This window comes from Calliphora vicina, chromosome 5, assembly GCF_958450345.1.
Source record: "Calliphora vicina chromosome 5, idCalVici1.1, whole genome shotgun sequence".
NCBI classification, from domain to species: domain Eukaryota; kingdom Metazoa; phylum Arthropoda; class Insecta; order Diptera; family Calliphoridae; genus Calliphora; species Calliphora vicina.
Window position 1 is genome coordinate 60,611,317 of NC_088784.1, and position 27,849 is coordinate 60,639,165.

Here is a 27,849-nt window from a genome sequence, read left to right on the forward strand (position 1 = left end):
TTTTTTGTTGTTAAAACCAATTCATGCAAAGAAAAAAGAAAAAAAACTCACTTTCAAAACACACATTTTTAAAATATCATACGATAAACAAAAACAAAATCTACATTGATGATCGTAGTCGTCAATGTTTACCAGCAAAGCATACGAAAGTGTTGTTGCTTGAACATACATGTATTCACTGAAGAACGACAAAAAAAATAATAAGACAAAGTTGTTTGTGTATTTTGTATTGCTAAAACACACAGCCTATAGCTAAGAGTTTGTACAAAAACAAAAGACCACCAAGAGTACAGGGCTTGGGCATGACTGTAGTAGAGTATAAAAACCGTAACCGAAAAAAGGTCAACCGGTTTTTTCATCTTTGCAATATTAGGCCTACCAATAAGTGACTAAATCTTATAACTAAAATTAAAACTAATTGCTCTCTAAAGAGAGCATTGCTTGATGCATGGACCTCATCTTAGCGGGGTGGTAGATCTCCTCTACAAAGCCTTGATCTGGTTTGGCTCTGTGCGAGAAGCCGAGCAAGCGGATTTGGGTGGGATTGCAGTTTCAGTATATATTTATCGCGGACTTTTTTAAACTCATCCTTCACTAGTGGCACTTCCAAGTCCCTGTGCATGTTTTCATTTCTTATGTACCATGGTGCATCCGTCATGGTCCTAAGAATTTTCGACTGGGCCCTCTGTATAAGCTCAATACTGGAATTACTGGCCGTTCCCCACAATTGGATTCCATATGTCCAAATTGGTTTTAAAATGATTTTATACAGGGTGACTTTATAGTCCAGGCTTAACTTTGATTGGTCACTTATTAACCAGTGAAGGCTAGATGCTTTTAACTTCATGTGAAGTCTCTTGGTTTCTATATGACGGCGCCATGTAAGTCTTCTATCTAAGTGAATACCAAGGTATGTAACATAATCGGACTGAGGTATATTAAAATTGTTAAGTGTGACAGGTGGACAGCATCCCCTCCTCAGTGTGAACGTAACATGTTTGCTTTTGAAGTCATTTACACGTATTCTCCATTTGTTTAACCATGTTTCCACACATCTTAAGTAGCCATCTAGTATACTAGATGCTACGTATGGGTTTTCATGCGAGCTAATAATTGCGGTGTCATCAGCAAATGTAGAAATAGTCAATTCATCGCTCGTAGGCAAATCAGAGGTGTAAATCAAATAGAGGGTAGGTCCAAGAACACTTCCTTGTGGTACTCCTGCTCCAATTCTATATTCTCTTGTCACGTAATTGTTGTACTTAACAGTAAATATACGGTCCGATAGATAAGATTCCAATAGTTTATGAGTAGATGGTGGCAGCAAACATTTTATTTTATATACCAGGCCTTTGTGTCATACTTTGTCGAAGGCTTGAGCGACATCCAAAAATATAGCTGAACAATATTTCTTTAATTCAAAGGATTTTCTTATCTCTCCGGTTATACGATTAACTTGTTCGATTGTTCCGTGGCGTTCCCGGAAACCAAATTGATGAACTGGGATTATATTTTTCTCATTTAAAAATTGTATGATTTTCTTTTGGAACACTTTTTCGAACAGTTTCGATAAGCCAGGAGGCAAGATTATTGGTCTATAGGAGGATGGTACCCTTATAAATGCATCTCAAAACTTGAGAGGGATTGCGGCACGTCTTAATTGAATTTATTTGAACATTATGACAATATTACATGATATACATATGTGTTTTGGAGTAACTAAAAAAATATTTATTTTTTTCGTACAATTTCTTTTTTCCAATTCCCAATGAATTTAATTCATTTTGTAGTGAATTCCAATTTATTTTTAAGAAAAAGTTTTTTTTGTCACGAAAATATTTGAACTTGCTAAAATGTAAAATAAAATAACTCTTTTAATTTTTTAACTTCTTAATTAATTTTCGTCAAACTATTTAAATGAGGATTTATTTTATTTAAATTTAAAACTTATTTATTTGCAAATATTTAGTTTCCAATTACACACAACATTCTGTTTTTTATTCAATGAGTAGTAGTTAGTTTTTTTCTAACGAAAAATGTCCACCCAAAAACTATAAAATGTTTACATAATCCTAAATTCCAAATAAAATATGTAAATGTAGAAAATTAATTTGAAACTGCAAAAAATATAAAAGCATGAGAGTGCTTTTGTGTATTATGAGTTTAATATTTAAGTAGAATTTAAATTTCAAAATCATTGTTCTATTAAAAATAATAGTTTTTTGTTCGAAGAGTATTCATTGATTGTGTAGGTTTTTCTATGCATTTAATTAAATGTCAATTAATTAAATACTCTAAAAACCATTGAAATTATTTTATTTTTAGCGGCCTGTCATTTAGAACATTTTAAATAGTGCTTTTGAAATTCGTTTATTTAAATTTGGCTAAATTCGACTATTTTGCAAAACAATTTGTTACACATAAAACTCATGTTAGAATTTTACATATTTTACAGTGGAATCAAAGTAAATTTAGAATTGTTTGCCGGTTTATAAAAATCCTCAGATTACAGAATATACCTAAAACTATCCTAGTCATGGTTTATATTTGCCCAAAATAATCAATAGTATTATTTACTTATCAAATTTTAACAGTCATGTTGATCATATTTGAAAGTCTGATTTTCCCTATACAGTCGGCAACAGGCTCTGAAAGAGGTACAAAATTAAGGTCCAAAACAAAAATTCTACCGCTAAAAGGTGGAATCCGAGTGGTCACATGAAAATATTATCAAACTTATCGAGGACGTTAAACTTCCAAAAAAAAAAAATATGGCAAGAGGTTGCAATATGCCACAAATTTATGTTTGAACGATTGCAAAGGAAAATCGGTAAATCTCCGTACCTTCAATTGCAATTTGGAAAATTTCAGAAGAAAAAAGTCAGGCTAAGGAACTGATGAACAATTTCAAACTGTTTGTTTCAAATGATTTGACAGTTCTAGAAATATTTAACAACCGATCTGACAATTTTTGCCATACAACAAGCTGACAACCATGTGAACTGACAATTGTCTGGCAATGAAATTCTAAGGATTTTTTACAATCATCTGAACTGACAATTTAGCACATTAAGCCAGCCCATTATCAGATCTGACAATATTGTAAGATCTGACAACTGTCTATACAAAGCTTTAGTAAGGATTTAAATTTTATTGCACGAAATGTATGTTTAAGATCTTGTTCAAACAATTAAGTTTCTACTGTATGGATATTTATGGACACAGTACACACGTGTGTACTAGTGTTGCGTTATATAGATGTTACATTTTAAGGATAATATCATCCTATAAATGTGTTTATTATCGCAATACATGGACGTTTAAATGTGTGTATTTGTGTAAAAATAAATAACAGCGTTTTTGTTGTTTTTGTTGCCGTTGTAAAATTTTATCATTTAATGAAAAACCATTGAAAAATCGTTCATGTGTTAATCATTCAATACGACTACAACATGAAGAGGCTTTAACGACTAATAAATCAGACCAAAATACTGGAAATGAAGCAAATGAGATAATAGTGCGTAAGATACAAATACATAATGCCCTACACTTACAACGGAATAAGTCGGTTAAATGCAGAGATCGAAAATAACTCGTCCATATACCAAAAAACCCATATTGTGATTTATATTTTGTGATAAAAATAAATCACTGAAAATAACAGTTATAAAATGATTTTTATTTAAATGGTTTGGCTATTTTGTTGACCTTTATGCGTTTTTGTTGGTTTTTAATGGATTGGTGTGAGATAAACAATTCATTTGTTCTTGTTCTTAATAACTGTTACTTTCTCTTTTATTTACATACAATAACATATTGTTAAATGGCTTAAATTCGAGAGAAACTAAATTGAAACAATAATTAGGTAATAAGTTCATAGAATTTATATGTATCTATATTAATTATCAAGATTAGTTTAAGCTGTTTCTTGCAGTCCAGATGTTTATTGAGTGGCCATCAGACAAATTGTAGTAACCTTAAATATACAAAAATATTCATTCATATTGTTACAGTATCTCAAAAAATATTAGTTCCAGTAAGTCCAATGACAAATATTTATTGTAGACATCCACGTCTACTGGTTATTTATCCACAGGCTATTCTTAATTTCCATTGAAACAACAGATCAGTTCAGGGTGACCTGACCAGGGTCCTGAACTAGTGATTTTACTTTAATTAGCTGGTTTAGAAAAGTTTTTTTTTGGAAATAATTCGGTATCTCGGGAACTATTTGAGAAGAATATGTATGCTTACATATTAAATGTATTTAATGAATTCAGACATACATATACATATGAAAAACATAAAAAATTTTAAAAGGGGACAAAGTTTTTGGGAACTTCTGAGTAGTAAATAAAGGCTTTTTAGTCATTTACCTCAAAAACTAAACAAAATATAATATTTCGTGATTTTCCATGAAGAAAAATATAAAATTTGAATTAAAGAATTAAAAACTCTTAAAGATACTATACAAAAATTTGGATCTAATGTAGATCAAAATGTCCTTAAATCAATGTCATTATAATTTTTGAAATTTTTTTATTTTAAGATATCGAAATTTCTAAAACGGAGAAAATGTGTTCCAAAAACGTATTTTTTTAGAAACGTTCCAACTTTAAACCTTATAAGTATTTCAGTAACATTTATTGTTATACAAATATGAAGCTTATTCGAGGACCAAACTTAACTTTTTTTTAATCAACACTTTTTTGGGAATCGCGGGATTCCTGACTACAAATTTCTAAATTAGTTTTTACTTTTTTATTTTCAATGGCAAAATCTATATAACTGTAAAATTTTATTAAAAAATATTCATAAATAAAAATTTAATTTCAATTGAAAAATTTGTATCTTTGCAAAAACTCAATAAAAACCATTTTTTGTTATTTTTTGTAGTCAAGAATCCCGCGATTCCCAAAAAAAGGGTTAAAAAATCACAAAAATGTGTTTTTTAGTTTTTTGGCTATAATATCTATACCAAGGGCGGGGTTATCGGAACCCTTAACAAAATAATTAAAAACATATTTGGCCATCTAAAATGAGTTACTATATTCTGATATCGAGTATGCGATTTGAGAGTTTTTGCCCTAAATTTTAATTTTAGATAAAAAAATAGGCGTTTTTTGGATGGACTTGGTCCCCTCGGTAACTACAATTTTCAAATTTGTTTTCATTTAAAATATTTAATGTAAAGTTAGCTTTTCAAAAAGTATAAATTCCTATTACACCTTTTTAGAAATTTTTTAGATAACTTAAAAAAAAAAAAATTACTTTTTTTCCCAAAAACTAGTGAAAAATCGCATTTTTAAAAATTTTTAAATTCAAATGCATTTAACTTTGGATTTAGTTACCTTTACACATACATTTGTTGTTAATCAAACAAAGAAAAAATGGAGAAAATCGGGAAATATTTGGACCCGCTGTTATCAAAAAACTGGAGTAGGGTGGGTAAAAATTTTTAAAATTTAATTTTCAAATGCGATATACATATGTAATGTTTAAGTAATTGGAACACAGCCGAAGAAATAGGATCGTTTTAAAAATTGAACATACCCGAGGTGTCTTATTTGGGGAACCCAGACCGCCCCCTGGTGAGTTCATGCGGTCAAAATTCAAAACTTAAACTCGACAACACTTCTTCTTTTCTATTTTGTTAATACGATTAGAATATGTAGATATTTAAATATAAAAAAAATTATCAGCTGTTTGACTGACTCCACCTTGTATAAATTCGCCTTGATGTCGTATTAGAAGTCAATAACGCACTTCCAAACTGTAATGACGTAGGGTATAAAAATTAAACAACTGAAGCATTTTACAACCCAAATACTCGCACACGTATCAGTGATGTGAGAATGGATCTGTTAATACGAGAATATTTGTATGTTTGTATCACCACCACTAGATTAGTATAAGTGAGTATCTGTGTATAGCTGTTTGCCTGTGTATTTGTATGTATGTATCTGTGTCTGTCTGCCAGTGTAAAGTATATTAAATGCTTTTACTTACTTAGTTCATGTATGAGAAATTAAATTTTTGTATAATACTCGTACTTGTCTTAATTGTGAAAAAGGATTTACATTGTCAAGTTTATTGCACTTGTGCGTGCGAGTAAAACTTTATACATATATGCGTGTGAATGTGTAAGAATGGTGTCTGGGTGTTTGTCAGTATTTCGAATAAAGATTTATAATGAAATTTGTGCTTAATTAATTAGTGTACTTGTAAAGTATTTTATCTGATAAATCGCATTGACTTCAAATCTTAAAATATAAAACAGTGCGGTTTCATGTTATTATTATGATTGAGTAAGAAAAGTCTTTTAATTTGAATTGTAAAAATACACTCAACAAAAAAACTTCAGTTACCATCTACAAATCTATAGAACCAAATGCAGAAAATATAAGCAAAATTGGTTAAGGTTTAGAGGTGTATATTTTATTTGTAGATTTGGGTCAAAATATATAGTGGGCCAGTATTTCTAAACGGTTCTTTCGATCGGCATAAAATTTGACGTGCGCGTAGCCAAAGAGTATTAAAGCTTAAGTTATTCAAATGGTTGCTACAAATGCTCCAGCGGCGGCGCTATGGGGCATGCTTTCGTATGCTATTCATCTCTTATAATGTTGCCATACCTTGGTCTGCCTTTTTAAAAATATAGGTCTTTAGACCGCTAAATTACCAATAACATACAAAAGATTTAAGAGCAATATCAAATATGGATCTAAAAATAAACGATTTTCAATTTAAATATTCAAAAAATATTAAATTTTTGCTGTTTTTTGGGCGAAAATGTGACTTAACTCTTTCTTTATAAAAAAAAACTTTATTTAAGAACATATAACAATTCTATGTTCTTCTGTAAAGTATCTTTACGGATAATATTTTGGCATAAAAAACATGTCCAATTTTTCGAATGTGTCACGCCCTTCGAAATTTTACCTATTTTTTTTATCAAAATTTTAACTTCGGGTCACATGTTCTAAAATCCCAAATCCGGGATCAGAAAACGGAAAGCAGCTTTGGAAACCTTGATGTGTTCCCTATTTATCCCCAAAGTATTTTCCGAGCCCCGAAAGAAATTCTCACCAATTTTTAGGAATTGCGGGATTCCATTTGATCTTTTAAAAATTTATTTTTTAAACTTCTACACAGGTGCGGTGAAATTCGCAACTTCATTGGAGCACTATAGTCTGCATAGAATTCAAGACAAATAACTTCAAAATATGGTAATTTCACAGTTTCAAATTCAGACGGGTATAAACCTGCATCAGTAAAAAATTCAAATATGTTTGTAATGCCCAAAAATATTTTTAAAGATTATACAACAAAATTTGGTAATTGACAACTCTAGCTTGTTGTTTAAGTCATTATTCTATAACATTTATTCGACATATTTTTACAACCCTTATTTAAAAATGGGGACCTTTTGTATATTTATTAAAATATTGAAGGATTTTTTCATCATTAATAAAACATTTCCTCCCCCAGAACCGATTAAACAACTTGTCTTTATTTTTTTTTATTTTATTATTTAATTTGTTTCACAACAAATTATGGAATTATTTATTAAATTTCCATTTCAAACAAATATGTAAAGACCAAACGAAAAAATTAGGGTGAATTGTTGTACCCTTATTACAATAATTTAATAAATTAAATGAAAAAAAATCTATTTCCAGCATTTAACATAAATTTTCCACATCATTAGCAAGCTGCGTACTCCTTCGCACATAAAGAACTGACCCAATTAGAATTCAATTCAAACAACCTGAAGTATTAAAACATTGAAAAGAAAATCCTTTGTGTTATTCCTCTTTTACTCGTTTTTCTGAACATTTTTTTTCATTTATTAACTGAAATAAAAATTTATGCAAATATTTAAGAATCTCTCTGGTGTTTTTGGTTTATTTTTTCCATTTCCTCTGTTTTAAATGCAGTTAATCAAATAAATTAAAAGAAAAAATTGTTTGAAGTAGAAAGTTTTTTTTTTCCTAACAAAAAGAAAATATATTTATGTATGTAGAAATGTTTGCAATAAAATTGAAAAGAACTTAAAATGTTAATGTCAACAAGATGATGACGATGATGTTGATGATGATGGAAATAAAAACTGTAAAATAGGAAAAGTGAAAGACATTATTTTTTTCTTTCTGGAAAAAAGAAGCAAGTAAATGCGAGAAAAGTTGAAGAGAAGAAGTTTTAAGAGGACTTTAAGTTTTTGTACGCATTCCCATTAGTTGCATAAAGTTGATTTGTTTCAGTTTCATAGTGAAATGCATCAAATTGTTATAAAGGACATAACGCAGTAGCAAATGTGTAAACAAATTCATATTATGTTGATGATGAAGGAGTAACTGAAATCAAAAGAAGCTAAAATGATAAAATCTTTATTGTAGAGATGGTTCAAAGAACCATTTTGTATGAATTTCAATCAGCTTAAACTTCATGTTGCAGTGAAGTTTAATATTTCTGAAACATATGTTTCATAGGGAAATCAGTTTTGTTGTGACAACAGAATTTGTTGCCAAACGAAATAATTTAAGAAAATTAAATAAATGTTGAACAAATTTAATTCAAAATACTTTTTATATTTCATTTACCCTGAGATGTTTAAATCTATATAAATGAAAAATGTTTTGACATAGATAACCCATTTTAGTGGGAATCGCCAAAGAAACAAAGTTGTAAATAAAACTCTTTAAGCTTAATTTGCAAAATTAGACGCCACCTCGGGTCTCATTTTTTTTAAAAAAAATCGCCATAAATACAATTATGTTCCGAATGAGCTGAAAATAATACGTAAATAGTCCTTAAGGAGATCTACAAAAAGGATGCATTTATATATACGTTATCTCTTTTAGTTTAAGATATATTTAGGAATATTTATTTATTTTTTTTAATTCTGCTCGATCTTTTTGGCTTTTTATATATGTCGGGCCTACGGAGGTTCGACATTTTTTTTTAAATTATTATCTATATTTGCAATAAAATTTCGAATACAATAAAAGTTATCTCGTCCCTATAAAAAGTTCTACGCATCCAAAGTTGAATATAATTTTTATACCCTTCACCATGAGTGGCAAGGGTATATATAAGTTTGCCATTCCGTTTGTAATTTCTACATTTTTCATTTGCGACCACACAAAGTATATATATTCTGGCTCGGTTTAGATAGCGAAGTCGATATAGCTATGTCCATCTGTCCATCTGTATGTTGAAATCAACTCTCCGTAACCCCCAAATAACTTACATGATTGATACATCAATATATCGGGAATTCTTTCTTCTCGGTTGCTATTTAAAATCGCCCACAAATGGTTAAGATATAAGGAAAAAACCGGGAAAACCTCAATTTTTGATATACATATATCTGGATTACTAAGTCCTTAATATAGACAATATGGATATCTAATGATAGATATTTTAAAGTCCATTGCAACGATGTATATAAAGCTATAGTAAGTTGGACCTACAATGGGTCAAAATCGGGAAAAATATTTTTTAACCAGAATTTTTTTTCATCAAAAAAATGTTTATCATAAATTCTTTTTCCAAAAAAAAAAATTGGATAAAAACGTTTAAAATAAAAAATTATTTCTAAAAAAAATGTTAATAAAAAAAATTTATATAGCTACATATTTTGAAAATATAAAATTTAATTTTGTTTACATAAAAATATATAAAAAAATTATTTTTTAAGTATAATTTGAAATATTAAAACCATGTTTTATTATTGTTACGAAATTGTACTTGAATTCAAATATAACGATTTTAAGGGCTGATTTAAAAGTAGCATAATGCTTTCAAATAACAGTGCTGTAATAGCAAACTGTAACATATCTGTGGGCATTATTAAATAAAAGCTTTCAGTTGATTTGATCGTAAGTTGGCAACGCTGTAATTGAATTCGAATATTCAGTTAAAGAACATTGTAGAAAGTACACCACAGATGGCGTATGTATTAGTAAGATCTAGAATATTCGAATTTTGACAGTTAAAGAACAATCTAGAGTGCAGATGGCAGTGTTATAAATAGTGGCAGAGGTTGCAGTCGTGAGTTTAGTTTATCAGAGATGCTATTTGATTAAACATCAACTGAGTGCCTTAAAGTGTGCTGTATTTTCCAAGTGAATTCGTATTTGAGAATTTATAAACGTGTATAAAAAAAAACATTGAGTGACTATTTAATTCTGTTGTTGTACATTTTAAATAAATAAAGAGTTGTTACAATTTTCAAACTACTAAACGGCTTTTATTTGCAATCAAAAGTATCCGGTTTATTTAAAGGAAATAAACCAAACGTTTTGAAAAGGTTAAAACGTATGTTATGATCTACATTTTTTTATGCATTGCACTATAGGTTAAATGACTACTTTTTCTGTGCTAAATTAATAACGACTACAAAATCATGGTATTCAAAACAAAACATTAAGAATTTCGAATGTAAGAATAAGTCTATTAAAAAAATGGAATTTAACCCACTAACGACAAAAAATTAACCCATTTACAATCATTAATGCAAACTTAATACATAAATTTATTTTAATTATACTAAAACTTTTAGTAATTGCTTAAATCTAATTCATTTTGTAAATTGAAATCAAAAAGGTCCTCTTCGCTTTCATTAATTTCATTGTCTTGGTGACTAAAGTGAAATTCTTCCATGGGTTGACTGCAACATAACAGTTCAATTACTTCTGGTAGAAGTGTGGAACGTTTCCGGTTTTGGAAAAATTATGTGGAAATTAATGGATTTGAGGTACAGCTTAATATTAATATTAATTTGGAGCTTAAAAAATATGTCTCTCCGCTTCCATTACAGCGTCTTTTTGCATCTCAAAAATTTTTCAGCAATATGAAGTAAAATAGATTGCAAAGAAACTTTGGAAAGAGTCTCATTTGCTTTTAAAATTTCAATAATTTATATTCGTCAGTGATTTTCGGAAGTGCGTTATATGGGAGCTATGACCAATTATGGACCGATCGTCATGAAATTAGGTCGTGTGATTATTTTCTTTATGAGAGTTGAATTTTTTGTTGAATTTTATGTATATACCAAAATTTTTAATCGGGTATTATATGGGAGCTATGACTAATTAAGGACCGATCATCATAAAATTAGCTGACATGAATTCCGTATATATATTTGGAGCAAAATTTGTGTAGATACCTATATAAATTAAACAGTTATGACCGATAAAGTCCAATTACGGGAGGAAATTTGTATGAGGGCTAAGTGGTATAATGGACCGATTTCACCCAATTTAAATAGGCTTCGTCCTTGGGCCGAAAAAATTATATGTACCATATTAAGGTGGGTGTTAGATTAATCTTATTGGACATTAAAAACATCTGCACAAACGCATTGTACCATCCCCACTATGGTGAAAATATGTTTACTTCAATTTTGTCCACCACATGTTTGAAAACGGCTAAAAATGGCAATTATACTTTTCAATATATTCATTTCTGATTTCATTTAATCCGCCGAACTTTGCCGAAATTTTAAAAGCTTCCACGAAGTTACATTTTGAAAACAATCGCAACACTTTTAAGGTTATGCTAAAAAAGTGGATTTATTTCAAGCAAGTTAAACAATTTTATCACATTTTTTAACAAAAAACATTACTTACTTACTTAGTTTATTGATCTCCATTTTCACTTTCTTTTTTATAACTCGCGAAATTATTTAAACATGCAATTGAAATACAGGCTTTTCAACAAAATTTATTAAGTAATTACGATGCAATGTCTTTGACTGCGTGTTGTCAAATGGAATTTAATATTTACCAAAAACAAAAAGCTGACTTAGTTAATTTGGAGTATTGGTTACAAAATGGCATTACAAAAGTGCTATATTTTAGGTAAACAAACATATTTTTTTTTCAAAATTGTTTTTTTATTTTTTTGAAAAAAAATTTTTCGAATTGTTTTTTAAAATTTTTTAATTTTTTTTTTGTTTTTCAAATGTTTTTTTAATATTTAGCGAAAAAAAACTTTTGGTGAAAAAAAAAATCAGGTTAAAAATATTTTTTCCGATTTTGACCCATTGTAGGTCCAACTTACTATGGTCTTATATACGTCGTAGCAAAGTTCTTTGAAATATCTATCATTAGATATCCAGATATAGGTAAAAAATCAAGGTTGTCCTGGTTATATCTTATATCTCAGCCATTTGTGGACCGATTTTCTCGATAAATAGCAACCGAGCCGGAAGAATTCCGAAGATATTGATGTATGAATCGAGTATGTAAGTTATTTGGGGGCTTCGAAAAGTTGATTTCAACGGGCAGACAGGCGGACAAACAGACGGATATGGCTTAATCGCCTCCGCTATCTATAAGGATTCAGAATATATATACTTTATAGGGTCAGAAAATTATATTGTGGAAATTACAAACGGAATGACAAACTTATATATACTCTTCTCACGAAGGTGAAGAATATAAAAACTGGCTGAGTTACAGGTGGATAAGCTGACGAACATCACTGATAACTGTTTTTTTTTTAAAAATTCTGAATTTGAGTTAGAGGATGTTTTTTCTCATACACAAAAGAAAGCCAAGAGCAAGGCTTTTGTAAAAATAGGATTTTTAGAATTTCAAGCTAATAACGATTTCAGCATTTGGTTTTTAGACAACGGAGAAATTTTTTTAAGAATCAAAAATATCCCACTTAAAGCTGTTTTTAATTGAAATCTTGGTTTCTATTTACGATAATAACGAATATTATTAAAAAGGAACAATTTAATTTTTTGAAGAAAAAGTAATACTTGATGTTAATTCTGTTTGGTCATAGCAAAGTAAATTATCTGGCAACTCTGGATATTATGTCTGTCTGCAGATGAAAAATTTATCGATGACAATTCAAATGAAAAAAAAAAACAAGTTTAAAATGAAGATAAAATTTTAATTTTATTTCACATCTTTCTTTAGTGATTTCCCCCCTAGATTATCAATTTGTTTTTAATTTTTTCCATGTTTCTATTCCTAATTTTATTCACTCCTCATCCCCACGGCCGAAATAAAGAAAACTTTTTAACAGATGAAAAGAAAAAGTTTATATTTTTAATGTTTTTCTTGTGTAATGTTTGTTTGCATTTAGTTTGTTCAAATCACAATTTATCAAATTGGAAAAATTTTTAACGCCAAAGTTTTTCATTTCCTCAGTCGCTTGATTTCTGTTTTTTTTTTCTTCTTGATTTTTCTTTATTATTTTGTGTCTGCGGTATGGGATGGAATGAAAATAAAGTTTCAATTGTTGCAGCAGCCATAATCTTTGCTTAATCTTACTTAGTATGTTGATACTTTTAAAAATACTTACATGAGGGTTACATTTAACTTTAGAGGGAGCCTTAATGAACGTCAGAGGACTCTACATTTACGGAAGGAAATAAAAGGAATTAAGAGGTATCGAAATCGTTTATGAGTACATATTACTAAATGATAGAAAAATATATCTCTACAAAAACCTAATTAAACCACTCGACCTGCTCCAGATTCTATGAACCTGAAAGATCAGTTTGTTATAAAAAAAACTCTGACAAACTTATACTACCTTCTCTTTATTAGTAGTTTAGAGTACAAGAGCAAATTTCTCAAATCATTGACACTTTTTAAAACATTTAATGGCAAGATTTATTGAATTCTTTCGTTTGTCTTAACAACGCATATAATTTACCACATTCACACTTATACACAGACACAAACTCACACACATACAAAGTAAAAGTTTTCGGAAACGGAACCATGTTGATGTTAGTCATAGATGTCTGCAAACTTTTTAGATGGGTGTTAAAAGAATTTTTCAAGATTAAAAGGAGGAAATAAAAAACTTGTAATAAATTCAATATTTATTGTTTGTCAAATTTTCGTGAAATCGCTGCAAAAAGAAAGAAAAGTATCTTAAACTCTGTGCAAAAGTTAAATTGTGTAAAGAGCATTAAGGAACTTTTCTTTAATAGCAACACTTTGTCATATTTATTTGTTTTTATTAGATGCAAGTGCACGTACACTGCATCAAAGTATTAAATTAACATTTGGCCGTTGGCCGTTGAACTTTCGAAGTTGTCCTTTTACTGCAAAACACTTTTTTTATTATTGTCGTTTACTGAATCATAATTTTTAGAAATTCCCAATAATATCTGTATGTAAATATTAACCTAAACTAAGAATAACATAAAATAAGGTGTTTCAACAGTTGTACGTGACTGATGCACAGTGAAAATAAATGGGAATAAATATGTAACTTCTAAACGGATAGTCCGATTTGAATAAAATTCCCCATGGCTATAGACGAGGCGTTGCTGTTCATATTTTGAATTTGGACTTTAAACATCAAGGTGAAAAATTAAAAATTATGTAACACTTTTGTTCTCGATACTAGAAGAGATCTAAATATTTATATAGTAATTAGTATCTCTTATAGTTTACGAGATATTCGACTTATGCCAATACACAGTGGGGCAGAATCAAAATTGTTTGGAAATAAATCTGGCATTTCTAAACGGCTAGTCCGATCCAAAGCGGTCCTACGCCCTTTGGAAATTGACATGTTAGAAAAATAGGACATGTTTTTTATACCAAAATATTTTCCGCAAAGAAGCTTTATAGAAAAACATAAAATTGTTATATGTTCTTAAAGAAAGTTGTTTTTTAATAAAAAAAAGAGTTATACTATTTTTTTAATTTTTAAATTGAAAATCTGTTATTTTTGGATTCGTAATTGATATTGCTCTGAAATCTTTTGTATGTTGTTGGTAATTTAGTTGTCTAACTAACAAAATAAATTCGACTCCATTCGGTCCAAAAGTGCGCCCTATATTTTTAAAAAAGCGGGCCAAGGTACATAAAAATTTTAAAATTTCAATTTTGAAATGCCTATAACTAGGAAATTAGAAGAGATAAATAGCACACGCAAGCACGTTTTTTCAAGATCTAGCCGAGCGCTTTCCAAAAATATAAAACTCTTTGAAATCGGATGGGAAACAAAAAAATGGCACAGGTTTAAAAATTTGACATATCGAAGGTACCCTACTTTGAGCCCCCATAGCGCTCAAAAATTCGAATGCTCCTTGGCTACGCCCAATTCAAATTTTATCCCGATCGGACCAGCCGTTTAGAAATGCCAGATTTATTTCCAAAAAATGTCGATTCTGCCCCACTGTGCAATAGCGATCAAAATTTTTCACAATTTTTTTTTGGAAATAGAAGGATTCATCCAAAAGCAGGGAAATCATACGAATTTAAGCTGAGAGATCTTGAAAGACGATTTTGTATGTCTGAAATGCTGCTTGATTCTATAAAAGAAAATCATTTTTGCAACGAATCATTACCTGTGATGAGAAATGTATCCATTACGATAACCCGAAGTATAAGAGATCGTATGTGAAGCATGGCTAAACAGCCGAATCGACACCAAATGTAAATATCCATTTCGCTTAGATAATGCTCAGTATTTGGTGGATCCACAAGGGTCCTATAGACCATCACAGGGAACCTGTACCGAATGCAACTAATTCGTTTAAATCGAGAATAGTCAGAAAAAAAAATTGTCAAAAAAAATTTTAAGTAGAAATTTATAACCGGTTATGGCCAATAGGCTAGGTTGTTGAAAATAAATAATAATAATAATTAAGAAAAACGCACAGAATATGCTGCCATGAAACCGAGCTTTGTTATTATGGAATATTCCATCATAAAAAAGCTCGGCAATACCTGTTAAAAACTATTTAGAATGAAGTGGTTGAGAAGTTTGGCCTAACCCGCCTTATAGTCCACACCTTGTTCCGAACGAAACAAATAATAAATAAATATGAGCTGCAAAATAAATAATTATGCAATGCTATGTATTTTCAGATCTGTGCCGATCATGATTTATAATTTTTTCTTGACGTCGATTTTTGTACTACATTTATTTACAATTATATGATTTTCGGAAGAGGCCGAAACTATAACTAAAACGTAATATACGAAAAATTCTAAGAAAATTTCCCAAGAAACTATGGTCTAAAATCAAAACCTAGCTCCCACTGAGAGACTTCAAAATACACAGTTGAGAAATTTTTAAAAACAAATCTTAAATCTTTATGTCTCTCGGCTGGAGCTAGGTTTTAATTTTAGACCCATACTTTATTGACCTACCCTAGTATACATATAACTGATCTGTGTATAATTTGGTTTCGATATAGAGCTATGTCCAGGAGCTACGTCTAATTATGGGCCGATCTTCATAAAATTATGTACGGCGATTTTATATGTTTTTTTTTTGAGGTTTTGGACCAGTTTTTGTGAATACAAAATTTTTACTTGTTATAGTATGTTCACTAGAGTGCTCCAAAAAAATAAAATTGCGAATTTTGACCGTCCCCCCTCTAGAATTGTTCTATGTATTGTAGAAACACATTGTGTAAAATATTAGGATGATAGGATAACGTTAACTGGTGGCGCAACGACGCTGAAGTTTTGAGGTGCATTTACAAGGGGAAAATATGCAATTTTTTCAGTTTTTGTAAAAATTTTGCCATTAAATAATGACTTTTACAATTTAATTTAAAAGAATCGAAATGTGTACGTAATTGTCGTTATAATAAGATATAAAAGACAAAAATTGGTGAAAAAATGTTAAAGTTATTAAAAAATCACCAGGCCATTAACGTATCTCAGGCCACTAGAACAAGAAATTTATGAACAAAATTAACATATTTTGAGAATTATTAAAATAAAAGCCTATTTTTACTTAAAACATATCCATATTTACTTGTATATGAGTTTTTGTCCTCGTAGGATACCGCTAACCTATTCGCAGGTATGACCAAAAATATTAATTTTTTTAGCGGCAGTTTCAAAACTCCAATTTCAAATTTTTAAAAATTTTGTTAAACAAATTTCAGAATTTTTTGATCATCACATGGGGATTTATTGACAACATAATAGGGAATAAAAATGTGAAAAAAGTATGTCAATACCTCCTATAGTTTTTCCGTACCTGCGATATAAATTTTGCGATTTTCAAGAAAAACTAATTTTTTGGCCATATTTTGGGGAATGACCTGAATTTCCTTACTGTAATGATTTTTAAGTAAAAGCTATTCAGAATAATATAGTCCAGGTAAATTTAAATATAGTCTGAAAGTTTTACTAAAATCGGAAAACTTTAACCCTTAAATCGTGAAGGTTAAAGGTCAATTTTTTCAATATTTGGAATTTCTCATGGAAAGATAGCGAAATATTATATATTTTTGGGCCGATTTTGATGAAACTTAAGACAAATATAAAATGAAGTCTAGTATTCACAATAACAGTACAAAAATGGAAATTAACCCTTAATAGCACTTGGGGTCCAAATGACCCTCAACTTTTAAAATCACGAAAAACACATTCATTTTGACCCCAAGTACTCTTAAGGGTTAATTTCCATTTTTGTACTGTTATTGTGAATACTAGACTTCATTTTATATTTTTCTTAAGTTTCATAAAAAAAAAATTGGCAAAAAAAAAATTGTATATAGGTCAGTAAATTTAAAGACTTTATGAAGGGAATCAAACACATTTTTGGAGTATATCGTTTTTTTCTTTTGTTTTATAAAAACCAATTTTTGCCAATTTTTTTTTTAAAAAAACCTAACGAAGTTGTTGAAATTTGAAATTAAAGTCATAAAATATCAACCACTCACTTTTCAAAAAATTCAATTTTAATTTCAAAATGGGTAAAATTTTACCCGAAGACCTTATGAAGGATAAGAAAAACATAGCTTTGGTTTATACCAGGGGAATCCCAGTTTTCATTCGAGTATAATGATCAGCATGTATGATGAAGTGAGGCAGATATATTAGAGCTACTAAAGATATATTGTAGTACTACCATAGCTCTGAAAACATTTAACTTAATTGTGTGTAACAAAAATTCAAGATTTTTGCTTCGGGTCAAATAGGAGTTTTAATATTTTGCCGAAAAACCGGTTTCGAAGAAACCGAAAACCGGTTTCTAAAAAATGTCGATCACCCTAGTAGATATATATACTAGGGTGGGTCGATTTAGCAGTCGATATTGTGCCATCGATTTTTCGATAGCTTTTGACTTGAGGAAAAGAAAGTTCCATCACGACATATGGGCATTTCCATTATGGCGTGACGTGAAATGACATTTGTACGACAAAATGTTAAAAAAATAATGAAAAATTAAAATTTGTAAAAAGTTTTTTTTTCGATTTGCGAAGAAATTAAGTACCACTTTATTCAGAAAATATATTGCAACAATTGACCCTAAAGAGTTGAAGATATTAGCAAAAATATGAGATTGCGTTACAAAATTACATAACTCTGCGAATTGGGAACATTTTGTTTAAAATCTTTCGTAGTAAGATTTGGAATAATTTCAATTTATTTTCCATATAATAAAAAACTTTCCTCATTTTTTATTTGCTAGCCTTAGTATCTGACGTGGCATTACATGACGATAAGTTATTTAAATTTCCATTTGTTATATTTCTTGGTTAACAGATAGAAAAAAGAAAACAAGTAATTGAGTATGGTCGGTCAAGCATGACCAACACTGAGAAACTTTTTTTTAATTTCAAATTTTTTTTAAATATATCATATCCAAACGATGGCGATATCATTTCGAAAAAATCCACAAAAACTCGTTTAAAATTATTTTTTTTTTTGAAAGACTGATAAATAAGCTATTTGATTTTTTATTTGAAAAAAGAATAAAAAACGAAAAAATATCGTTTTTTCGAACAAAAACCCAAAAAAACTTTTTTTTCGAAAAAAATGATCGCCATCGTTTTAAGCATACAATTTTACCTTATAGGATATATTTAAAAAAAATTTAAATCGGCGAATTAAGAAAACCTTAACAATTAATGCTATGTTCACACTTGGGATTTTAAACGCTTTTAAGCAAAATTTTGATTAAGTTAATCAAAGCCGTTCACATTACATTTCAGATGATTAAGTTGACTTTAAAATGATTAAGTTGACAAATAAAAACAACAAAAAAATTTATATTTCTTTAATGCATTCAAAAGGGAAAGAAATACTTTAATAAAGTTATCAGCAGATTATTATAATTATTAATGATGAAATTGTGAGCATTGATGGATTATTTATAGTTGTTTATGAAAAAATTATTTATCAGTAGTACATCTGAAAGGTGTGTTCATTGTGGCCGATGCTACATCGTCATCAGTTTGAGGTGATCCTACATTATTAATGAAATGATTGAGATTTAATCATGTCAATTTGAAGTGATTAACAAATCATTTTAATGTATGGATAATCATCTCGATGTTGATGCGATTAGAGCTTAATCACGTTTGATATGATTAACTTTGCAAATGTGAACATACTATAACAAGTAAAAATTTTGTATTCACAAAAACTGGTCCAAAACCTCAAAAAAAAAACATATAAAATCGCCGTACATAATTTTATGAAGATCGGCCCATAATTAGACGTAGCTCCTGGACATAGCTCTATATCGAAACCAAATTATACACAGATCAGTTATATGTATACTAGGGTAGGTCAATAAAGTATGGGTCTAAAATTAAAACCTAGCTCCAGCCGAGAGACATAAAGATTTAAGATTTGTTTTTAAAAATTTCTCAACTGTGTATTTTGAAGTCTCTCAGTGGGAGCTAGGTTTTGATTTTAGACCATAGTTTCTTGGGAAATTTTCTTAGAATTTTTCGTATATTACGTTTTAGTTATAGTTTCGGCCTCTTCCGAAAATCATATAATTGTAAATAAATGTAGTACAAAAATCGACGTCAAGAAAAAATTATAAATCATGATCGGCACAGATCTGAAAATACATAGCATTGCATAATTATTTATTTTGCAGCTCATATTTATTTATTATTTGTTTCGTTCGGAACAAGGTGTGGACTATAAGGCGGGTTAGGCCAAACTTCTCAACCACTTCATTCTAAATAGTTTTTAACAGGTATTGCCGAGCTTTTTTATGATGGAATATTCCATAATAACAAAGCTCGGTTTCATGGCAGCATATTCTGTGCGTTTTTCTTAATTATTATTATTATTTATTTTCAACAACCTAGCCTATTGGCCATAACCGGTTATAAATTTCTACTTAAAATTTTTTTTTCTGACTATTCTCGATTTAAACGAATTAGTTGCATTCGGTACAGGTTCCCTGTGATGGTCTATAGGACCCTTGTGGATCCACCAAATACTGAGCATTATCTAAGCGCCATGGATATTTACATTTGGTGTCGATTCGGCTGTTTAGCCATGCTTCACATACGATCTCTTATACTTCGGGTTATCGTAATGGATACATTTCTCATCACAGGTAATGATTCGTTGCAAAAATGATTTTCTTTTATAGAATCAAGCAGCATTTGTGGTGAGTGGTTGATATTTTATGACTTTAATTTCAAATTTCAACAACTTCGTTAGGTTTTTTTAAAAAAAAAATTGGCAAAAAAAAAATTGTATATAGGTCAGTAAATTTAAAGACTTTATGAAGGGAATCAAACACATTTTTGGAGTATATCGTTTTTTTCTTTTGTTTTTATAAAACTAGATATTAAAAATGATCTTTCACTTAGTGTACTTGTAGGACATAGAGATAACAAAGCATTGAGTAAGTTTTCAGGCTTTCAAGATCACTTGTGACATTAGTCTCAATATAAAACGTCTTCTAAAATAGTTGAGTTTTTTTTAAAAAAAGTTTTTTGGATTTTTAATATTTTTATAGTTTTTAATACACTATAACTCATAAAAACACACTTTTAGAAAAAACCGGCTATTCGAGGAGAAAAACCAGGTTTCTTCGATATTCGAAATGTGAGCTTTTCAGAAAAACCAAAACCGACCTTATCAAAAAAAACTGGTTATAACGGGTTATTGAAAACCGGGACGATCACCCTAATATCTAACCCCATATGCATAAAAATTTTAAAATTTATAAAAGGTTTATAAATCAAATTTTGTAAGGAAATTTAGTTTTATAAACCTTTGATAAATTTAAAAACTTTTTATGCATATGGGGGCTAGTTTTTGTTACTTTATTTTGTGAATTAGGGTATAAAACAGTAAAATACGTTTATATTTTGGGATTTTTTTGTTTTATTTTACAAATGACAAATCTGCTCATTCCTTTGGCGTATTTACCCCATGGGTGAGGTAGTTTCGCCGTTTTTGGTCGGTTTAGTCATTCTAAATGTTAAAGATACATATGTATATTAAGATGAGATAGGCAAGATTGAAATAAATAAAACATAAGCTAACATATCTAAGTCTTCGAAACAACAAAAAATTTAAGAGTACGTATTGTGGTTTAAATTTGAGATCGCATCAAAAAAGGTGTGTGTGGTCCTCCTTCTACCCTACTATATAAAAATTATATCGAACAAACAAACGCCACAGAAATGGCCTCTAGAATCGCATTGGGAATAGTTACGCTTAATCAGTAGTTAAAAATCCATGAGTTATAAATCCATAATTTTACTCACTTTTCTTTCAATTTTTAAACTTATTATTTGTATTGATTTCTTGTACTGATTTATTGTATTCTGCACAAATACGAATTATGTTAATCAATCCTGAATAAAATCACCCTACTAAATAATGCAAAGACTTTCATACAATTTAATTTTAGGAATCTGCCTCCATGTACTACAATATTTTATAGTTGTTGCAGATAAGATTAAAATCCTGACCTCGGAAACACAACATTATTGCATTCATCGAGTTTTTTTTTGTATTTAAAAGCATGTATTTATTCATTCTTACAAGTAAGTAAAACTGGCACAACGTCAAAGTGTGAAATGAAATCTCCCTGACAAATAAGACTCCTTGATTAACGTTAAGAATTGTTCATTTCACAATGACATTAATGCAGCGAAAAAGAACTGTGTTTTGTTGTAATATTATCCTCCTATAATCCTGCTTACGTTTTACAACCCCAAAACAGAATGAAATTACCCACACTTATGCCATAATTACCGGCTTTCAAAATATGATGATGACCATCTATCAAACTGTGGGAAATCTCAGCTTTCAAGTCAAGCAGGCATGAAATTAAGCAAATCCTTTTCCAGAGTTCTTTTTTATTCTTTTTTTGGATCCTACTAAAATTTCAATTTAATTTGATTCTGTGAGTGAGTAGCAGCACATCACTTGGAGTACTTGGATTGCGACTGGGAGTGAGTACGTTTGTTTTTGTTTTTTTAATGTTTCGGTCTGCTTTGGAACATAAAACCCTTGTACCAGTAACCTAGTAACTGAATAACTAGAACTAAGGTTACAACATGCAATGTACGTATTTATGTTGTGTTGATGATGATAATAATGGTGATTATTACAATGTTGATGAAGACAGTGATGGTGGCGATAGTGTCGGTGATGTCTAGAACGTTGAGCTTCACCCCATGGCATAATTATGGGAATGACACTTAAATGGTTGACTACAGATGTGAGCAGCACATCATTTACGAGTGGCTGTACAATGTTGTATTTAGTTGCCATAGTAGCAGTGGCTGCAACTGATGCTGAATGATTCTTATTTTTATCGCACTGCAATATTTTGTTTTTTTTATTTTTTTTGTATTTTCGAAAAGAGCATCCATCTACGCGTGTGAATTGAAGTGAGATGAGCCAACCAAAACAACCGCATCAACAAACCGGGGATAATGCTAGGCAAGCACTACGACTACAACACCGCAATATTTGTAGTCAATGTATGCAGTTGTTGCGAATTTTGTAGCAACAATCAACAATTTCGTTTGGAAATGTCATTAAATGCAAAGGATTACTTTAATCCAAATGGAGAAGATCTCGTAATGTTATTACAAGACTTCAGTCACTTAGCAAGAATTATGTGACTATTATTTCAGCCAAAGCATATACAAGTTGACAACAGTATCTAACTCTAAATATGTGTTAGTAACAAATTGAAACTCTATTCTATAATTTAGGTTCTACAACAAATACAATTATGTGTCAAAAATATTTTTCTACATTTTAGCATATGTAATTTTTTTATTAGGTCGGTTATTATACGGTCGGAAAATTATATTGTGGAAATTACAATCGGAATGACAAACTTACATATATATACACTTTAGAGTGTCCCTTAGAATTAAATTTTTTGAAATGTTAACACGGTACCCGCTGAAAACTTTCGTAATGACCTAAAATACCACCAAAAATGTATAATAATTCGCTATCTTTCCATTAGAAATTCCAAATATTGAAAAATTTGACTTTTGACCTTCACGATTTAAGGGTTAACGTTTTCCGATTTTAGGAAAACTTTTAGACTATATTTAGAATTACCTGGACTATAATGTTCTGAACAGATTTTACTTAAAGTTAATAGCAGTAAGGAAATTAATTAGTTTTTCTCGAAAATCCCAAAATTTATATCGGAGGTACGGAAAAACTATAGGAGGTATTTACATACTTTATTCACATTTTTATTCCCTATTATGTTGTACATAAATCCCCATGTGATGATCAAAAAATTCTGAAATTTGTTTAACAAAATTTTTAAAAATTTGAAATTGGAGTTTTGAAACTGCCGTTAAAAAATATATTTTATTTTGGTTATACCTGCGAATAGGTTAACTGTATCCTATGAAGATAAAAACTCTTATACAAGTAAATATCATGAAAGTAAAAAAGTCTGTTAAGTTCAATTTTCAGAGAAATTTGCAAAAAAAAAAAAGAGAAAAAACCCATATACAAGCCATTGAAAATATTGCCGGGTAATGTGGTATGTTCTTTTAATATTGTATACTAAGCCACATAACCGATGCATACTATTTTAATTTGTAAATGAGTTGCGTTTTATTTATATCATCTTCAATGGATTCGGTTAAAGTTGGCGACTGACCAAGCTTACCAGAAGCTCCTCAATATATTCTTCGCTTCTTAGGAGACACTGAATAACTGATGCGAAAATAATGTCCATCTCGTTGTTTCTAATAGCTCAGATAGCTTGTTTCAAATCTTCCACTGCCCATTTTCTTACTTCACCTTTCTTTGTCATATAATTTCTTTGAAAGGTTTTAGTTATACCACATTAGCCGACCACGTAGTTTATTGAAATTATTAAAAATTAAACATATGCACTAAATATGCTATATTGTTGCATGTGTTCTTCAATAGCAAATATTTCCATTTGACTTTAAAAATAAATTAATGAAGTAAAATCACGTGCTTTATTTTAGAAAAAAGTTAATTTTTAACAGACCACAAAAAGGTCTACTACAAGATCACTCTGATTTTTACAAATGACTATTTTCATGACCTGCAAAAGTGAAGTACTCTCACGCAATGTTAATTTTCTGAGATCATAAAACTCTTAACGGTACCTAGTTACTCCTATGCGCTTAGTTTTAGAGAAAAGTAGCTATACCATCATATTACCCGAACTTACTCTAAGTCTATTTTACAAAAATGATCTACTCAACATGTCCTTTCCGAATTATAGGGTCGCTATTCTGTTCCAATAAAAAAGTCTCAAATGTTGGAAAGTATAATTAAAGCTTCTAATATTTTTATTAATTATAAACTTTTCACAGATATAATTTTTAAAGAAACTGTCGTTTAAATATTCTGCGTCAAATCCATTTGTATTACCAATTTTATCATTTGATCGCGTTTTTTTTGTAATATTCACATAATCAGTTGGCAATAATTTTGCCTGATTCTTCAATTTTACCTGTCTAATGATACAAAGAAAATTAAATAAAATTGTTTTCCAAAACTTTTTTCCAAAATTTGCCATTTTTTTATGTGTGGCTTAAAATTGCGGGATTTACAATAGATGACGTATCTATTGAACGTGGTTTTTCTTTTTAATAACTTATATGTTATTTTGTAGGGTACATATCTGTCATTTATTCACTTTTAGTTATTCAATAATCAAGTGTAAACAACAAACTTTTTTTTCGCTTCGAAAATGTCGAACTTCGTACCAACGAATCGTCATATGCGGGAAGTTTTGTTTTAGTTCTTTAATTTGAAAAAAAAAGTTCCGATGTCAATGTGTTTCATCGGTTTCAACGATAACAGTGGGGCAGAATCGAAATTTTTTGGAAATAAATCTAAACGGCTGGTCCGATCGGGAAAGCATTCGTATTTAAGTTATTAAAATGGGCCCTACAAATGCTCCAGGGGCTGCGCTATGGGGGCTCTAAGTAGGGTACCTCCGACATGTAACATTTTTAAACACGTGCCATTTTTTTGTTTCCCGTCCGCTTTCAAAGAATTTTTGGTCCGCTTTTTTAAAAATATAGGCCGCACTTTTGGACCAAATGGACTCGAATTTTTGTTGTTAGTTAGACAACTAAATTACCAACAACATACAAAAGATTTCAGAGCAATATCAATTACAAATCCAAAAATAACCGATTTTCAATTTAAAAATTAAAAAAATAGTATATTTTTGCTGTTTTTTGGACAAAAAGGTGACTTAACTCTTTTTTTTATTAAAAAACAACTTTCTTTAAGAATATATAACAATTTTATATTTTTCTATAAGGCTTCTTTACGGAGAATATTTTGTTATAAAAAGCATGTCCTATTTTTTGAACATGTCGGCCCTACGCCCTTTTGAAATTGACCTATTTTTTTATCAAAATTTCAAATATGGGCCACATGTTCTAAAATCTCAAAGCCGGGATCAGAAAACGGAAAGCAGCCTTAGAAACCCTGGTGTGCTCCCTATTTATCCCTAAAGTATTTTCTCAGCCCCGAAGGAAATGTGGACCCTATAGGCAAAATTGTAAAAAATACAATTTTTGGGATTTTCGCTCCAATTTTTAGGATTTGCCGGATTCCCTTTGACCTTTTGACAAGTTTTTTTACACTTTGTTATTTAGAATGACAAACTTAAAAAACGTTGAAAATTTCATTGAGTTTCGTTAATAAATTGAGTTTCTAAAACTAAAATTTATATCAAAATTTTAATAGGATTGCAAATATTAGGAACAATTTGATCCACATTTTTTCCGAGCTATATTTTTTTGTTTAGATAAGTTAATTTTTGGTGTTACAAAAAAAATTTCAAGTCAATATCTCAATTAGATTCAAAAATATGTCATTTTAATAACTTGATTTTATCCCGATCGGACCAGCCGTTTAGAAATGCCAGATTTATTTCCAAAAAATTTCGATTCTGCCCCACTGTGCGATAGTTTGTGCGGATCGCCCAGGCCTGCCAAAAATGTTTGAAGACCAAGAATTGAAGGCAACACTCCATTTATATTGTTGTCAAACTTGGGAGCTACTCAAGCAAAGGTACTTTTCGTATTTTTATAATATTTGGATTGAAATCATCCAGAAACAATCAAGTTAAAGTCAAAATATTATTAATTTTTTTACTAAGTAAATGGGTTCTAAAAAAATGTGTGCTTAACAAAACGCACAACACTACTATAAAACGAAAAAAAAATTATTTAATTTCAATGTATAATTTGTTTATATATTAGATAAGGATTAAAAACTTTAATTTACAAATGTTATCGTTAAAAAAACGCATAAAAACATACTTTTAAATTTTGTTTTTAACAAAACGTACTTTTTTTTTGTTTATTTTTTAACAAAAGGTTCTTTTTCCGATATTAAAATAGTTTTATATCAGACGTCCTTAACATTTAATGTAATGAATTATGGCAGTTAGATGTTTCTATTAATAAGCAAGAAACTGGCTACCATTTCCAGGTACATGCAGTTTTTTAAGGGGGCGAAATAAATAAAACTCAATTTCCCAAAAAATTTAAATGAGCGAAAAAGTACATTTGTTCTGCGGCTCCTCATATTGCAGTACCTGTAGTATTTATAATGAAGTGAGTAGAACGTGTCCCATCGGACTACAATTTGTTTCATACGATGCAGAACGCTCTCTCTGGGATATGCTTCACTTCAAAACAGAGTATCCAAAATTGCCTTGAATCGTTTTTGGCCTCAAAAGATGAACAGTGTTTTGGCCGTACAATGGCCAATATTTTCAATTAATTTATAGTGTACAAATGCTTCAAAATAAATTTAACTCATACACCCAATTAATCTATTACACAAGTTTAAACCACTATTTACAGATTTTAAATATTACAGTACTCTGAAATTCAAATAAGAACATTCAGATATCACAATTTTTTGGCATAAAAACACATTCATGGAAAACAGAAAGATAGCCATTTTCTAATATAATTCCTCGATATTCATATACATATTTATTTTAAATGTTTTCATCACGTATAATGTTTCGTAGTAGCGATAAGTATAAAATCAGCTGTCTGATTTATTTTTAATTTATATAAGCCGAACATATTTTTGTATATGCAAGACATTTTTAAAATATTTCTGAATTGCAATAAAGTGATCTTAGAGTCGACCTTTTTTCATTTTTTTTCACCAACACTATCGTTACTTTTGCTGTTGATATTCGGTTTTGGGTTATTTAGAGGATGCATTTTAAAGAATTTGAAGTTTGTTAGTGAAAATGACAACCGCATTTGTTAACTGGGGTGATATTTTATAACAGACTCTTACTGATGCAACCGATGATGTCGTTGTTGCTGCGCTGCTACAAATTCACTACAAGTACTCTAACTTCCACCATTGTCGCTGTGTTTGCCGATTATGCTGCAAGGGTTGCACTTGTTATACTTGGGTAAGCACATAAATAAACATGATTATGCATGCTTAAAAAACGAGCTGGAAATTAAATAAAGAGGAAGTGCTCATACACAATGTAAATACATACTTGCAAACAATTGAAATACTTTTGAGGACAAAAACGAAAGTATTTAATTAACAGATTAAGTAAATAATAAAGATTTAATATGTAAAAAACAATAAAATA